Below are 4,341 nucleotides of genomic sequence, written 5' to 3'. Positions count from 1 at the left end.
AGGGAGGTATACTGCCGTGCTATTTACACAGAAGATATCGGAGTATCTTTTCAAAAAAAAATCCCTACGATTAAAGTTACTACCATGGTGTTTCTACCTCATTTATCATATGTGCATCTATTTACACATAAATTATCTGGTATCTTTTCACATTTGTCTTTCCAATGGTTAAAGTTACCACGATTTTTGTATCTAAATTATCAGGTCTATGGCGTGAATGTTATCGTGCTATTTACAGAAATTACCGAGGGACGGGTTCAACAAATTTATTCTCAATGATCAAAGTTACCACGATGCTTGAAACAAAAAGTTTTTCAGTGCTAACATATTAAAGGCAAAACATGTCAAAAACAGTATTTCCCTTAGCTTGTTCAACAATGAGTGTCATAGGTGAAGTGGTTAGCTCCCTTTGTTGATTACCTGCAGACCAAAGATCAAATCCTAGTTCAAGCATTATTTTTGCTGAAAATCGTGCAGGAAAGGAAGAAGATCGGGAGGGAACTGATGGCGCTCGATGTGTGTGGCAGTTTCACAATCTCCCACACGGTTGTCATATACATATTTCGTTTGAAAATTGTACTATTGATTTGATTGAACCACAAAAACTGCGAGTAGTAGGATGCTACTGGATTTATAAAATCAGCACGACACTCCTCCAACATTATGATGCTCCATAGCCCGTAGGCATAAACACCTTTTACTTTTGTTTCATCTTTCATATCCCTCGCATGAATGATGAACCTGCATATATTATACTTTTGAGAGATGCTCGAAAATAAAGGAAACAGGAAATCTTCAATATTGTTGTCGACGTCATGACTCGTCGGTGAACACATGCCATGGCCAATCCAGTTCTGGTATGAATTCATAGTTCACACTTTTCCCTACAATCCTAAGTCAGAAACAGACAAAATAAGGAACTAACTGGAGCTTGTGCCTGATTCTATTTACCCAAAGTAGCAGAGCAAATAAAATGAATACAACATGAGAGAGAGAAAAATATATACCCAAGCTTGCACTTATTTAATGTATATTGAGGTGCTAGACATTACACAAAAAGTTGTCCAACAAAATACCATAGAAAGGTTGTCACTGTAATACTGAAAGCAATAGCCAAAGATCACTGTATAGTTCTTTCAGAGAAATAAAATGGCGAGCTCGCTTCACCACCCAATCTAAATGCATGCGTCTCAATCCGAATTGCTACATGATCAGGTAATTTTGCATGTAACCTTAGTTGTCCAGAACACAGGGGCTCATGCCTACATGATCACCATAACTGGAGTTTTCTCAGTTTTCTTTTTGGTAATAAATGTTAGATGCTGAAAGGAGTAAGTCATCCTAGTGTTACGGCCTCTAGGGCATTTAAATTTGGTCTCAGTTAAGAAGATTAGTCCAAAATGACGCATCATCAGTATTCCCCATCAGATTTCAAGTAGTACTCTTGAATTAGTTTACACCAAAAAGTACTATAGCACAGTATGGATTGGATTCTCTTTTCATTTTGAAATTAAACTGTGATCAGCATATATGAAAAGTAAGTTCAAACAGCTGAACAAAAAGTCGATTTTTCTTTGCAAAATTGCTAAAGTAAGTTTCTAGCAGTGCACCTAGACTCTGAATCAAACTAAGAGCCAATAGTTAATTAGCACCACCACCATTTATTATGAAAAAAGTACCACCATATGGATATGCCTGCTCTTCTAATTCTATTTGAGCACATCATCTTACCATCCACACTCCAAACACACCAAAACAGACTCTAAATTAAACTAATGTCGATGAGCATGAAGAACACCTCACCGTGGAGGAGGGCCGCCTGCATCGTGAGTTGCGCAGCGCGGTGGGCGGGTGATCTGCACCGCAGAGGAGTTGGACTCGGCGGCCTGCAAATGTAGCGGAGGAGGCTAGCATACACAGCCTGGGACACTTAGTAGAATCAAATGGATCTGCGTCTAGTTGGTTAGTCTTCTGCAACGAAAAGATGAACTGGATTGTTAGAAATCATGTGAAAATGCTTACGCACCAAATCCTAACGAAAATTGCAAGACTATTGAAAGTACACAAAACCCAGTATCACACCTCAGTTCAACATGAGAAGTAAATTAGCACAGTTGATCCGACGGACATTAGAATAAATACATACACAAAATCCAGTTTCAGAATTGCAACATATGAACTTAACAGGAATTTCAGTCGCAGCACTTAGAATTAAGTTTTCGGCAGTTCGGCACAGGGCGTATCAAATAAAAACACACAAGATTTGAAATTTCCTTTGTCAGAACAGCAAGAAAGGAATAGGGATCCCAAAGGAATATACCAGCGAGGTCTGAGATGAAGGGGTGGCTGGGCCATCCAGTGGTGTTGCTCACGACATCAAGCAGCTACAGTCGTGCGCCACACGGGAGGCTGACTGAATGGCAGAAGCGTGCGCTCACCAGATGGTTGACCAGGACAACCTTGGCGCCCTTCCCCATGAGGAACTTGATGGACGGCATGGAGGCGCGGATGCGGTTGTCACCAGTGATGTTCAGGCCGTCGTCCAGCAGAACGTTCAGATCGGCACTAAGGAACACCTTCTCCCCCCTGAGGCCCTTGTCACCCAGGGTGCCTGCGCACCTCTTGGTCGCCATTTCCTCCTCGGTCTCCCCTTCCCCTGCACCAAATCTGACTCTGTAAACATCATAATAGTCCGCAGAGGAACCAGATTCAGACCATTGGAGATTTACCATGCAAGAGATCGATCGGGTTAATGGCAATTGAACATCACATTCTTCCATTCGAAAGTAGGTTCATGAATCCTTGTGATGATTTTGTGGGTGTTCTCTACCACACTGAATTCAAAATCTGCAAAAATAGAAAGGAACAAATTTTAAGCTGCGGGTGTGTAAGTGTAACTGAAGAACCTCGTCTTATGACGGAGGGATCACTCCTCGGCAGGAGGCTTCTCCGCCTGCACCATGGATTCCTGCCGCAAGTGGCGGAACACGGTGAGGACGGTAGGAAGGGAGCAACATCGCCATGGCCTCGACGCACTCCCTTAAGCTTGTGACTCCCATCATGGTGGAGATCGTGAAGCCGGCAACGTCGCAGGGGAAGCGGAGATGCGTTGAGAGGAGGATCTGGGAGGTTGCGGCTTGCAAGGCTTATGGTAGGGACCGCGAGGCGGGGAGAGGATTGTGGAGGAGGAGTGATGCACCTGGTGCCGCGCGGAGGAATGCCAATAACTGCTCCATCGCCGGTCGATTGGATCTACGGCGGCACGACTGATGTCCATCGCCTGAAACTTCTTCCCGAGCTGTGTTGCCCAATAATGCTAGAGTCACGGACAATCATCGGCGTTTTACGAGGCTTACTTCTAAACAAATCTCTCTGCCCCTCCTGATTTTCAGGGGCTGTGGGGCCTTCCCCTCCTAATATGCAATTCTACTGGTCCACCTCATCTAGCCCGTGAACCCCGTATTAAAATCCCCCGTTGATGTAGCATTACTCCTGTGTTGCCTCTGCGTGGTAGCGCTCGAAGAGGGGAGGCCCTGCGGCAGTGCGGCTTGGTGCATGTCGGGGGCGGCTGACTCTGGCCTCCTCCTCCTCCTCCTCGGCCGCCGCGGCCGCCGTAGTTGCTACGCTCACCGCAGGCCGCCATAGTTGTTGCCGCCGCCGTAATTGTTGTCGCCCTGGTGATATCGCCCGTCCTCGGCCACGGCCACCGTCTTCGTAGCCCCATTGGCACGCACGCTCTCTTCCGTCGCCGCTATCACCGCCTCCATGGTGGGCAAGGTTGTTGCGGATCCATTCTTTCCGATGTGGGGCCAAAGAAAAATGGGTCGAGGAGCCACGATTCCAGTGGAATCAATCCGGAAATCCGGAGCTGCGGGCGTGGATCGGGGATGGAAATTGACAGACCATGAAGCGTCTGCTCGGCAGAACACCCAATCCGGGACGTTGATTTGCGTGGCAGATCATTAGCGTAATATCAACGTAGGATCTACTTAAGTTGATTTCATCGGAAGGCTTTGGTTATCCCGTATACAGTTTGTTATGCGGAATTAGGAGAATTTACGTTTGCTTTTTTAATAATAGTGTAGATGTAGATTTTCGCCACCGTTTCCTTTTCTGTTCACCGGTTAATCAGTAGTGTTCGAGAACAGTGTATGTGGATGGTCCATCGGTAGGTGCATGCATGACTGCCTACTCCTGTGTTGTTTTCGTCTAGCTATATATGCATGTCGTACTAAGTTGTGGTAGAATTGATTAATAATCAGGCACCCCAATTTGGACAAGTGTTAACTTCTCATTTTATAGTTGATGAGGTGTTAACTTGCCTGCACGTACGAGCTGTTT

At 45.4% G+C, this 4,341-nt stretch overlaps 1 long non-coding RNA gene across 3 annotated transcripts; it reads right to left on the bottom strand.

Moving 5' to 3' along the window:
- On the bottom strand, positions 1-3,975 carry LOC123184883 (uncharacterized). Of its 3 annotated transcripts, XR_006493105.1 has the most exons (5): positions 3,200-3,975; positions 2,730-2,847; positions 2,321-2,656; positions 1,804-1,971; positions 1-741 (listed from the first exon to the last, which is right to left on the bottom strand). It is a non-coding gene; the product is annotated as an uncharacterized lncRNA (long non-coding RNA). The 3 variants fall into 3 exon arrangements; XR_006493106.1 differs by lacking the exon at positions 3,200-3,975 and having other exon boundaries at positions 1-892; positions 2,730-3,193; XR_006493104.1 differs by lacking the exon at positions 3,200-3,975 and having other exon boundaries at positions 2,730-3,193.
- Positions 3,976-4,341: the final 366 nt, after the last annotated feature.

Source organism: Triticum aestivum, chromosome 2A (genome assembly GCF_018294505.1).
Source record: "Triticum aestivum cultivar Chinese Spring chromosome 2A, IWGSC CS RefSeq v2.1, whole genome shotgun sequence".
Classification (NCBI taxonomy): domain Eukaryota; kingdom Viridiplantae; phylum Streptophyta; class Magnoliopsida; order Poales; family Poaceae; genus Triticum; species Triticum aestivum.
The sequence above is the reverse complement of the archived record's forward strand: the minus strand, read 5'-3'. Positions and strand labels throughout refer to the sequence as shown.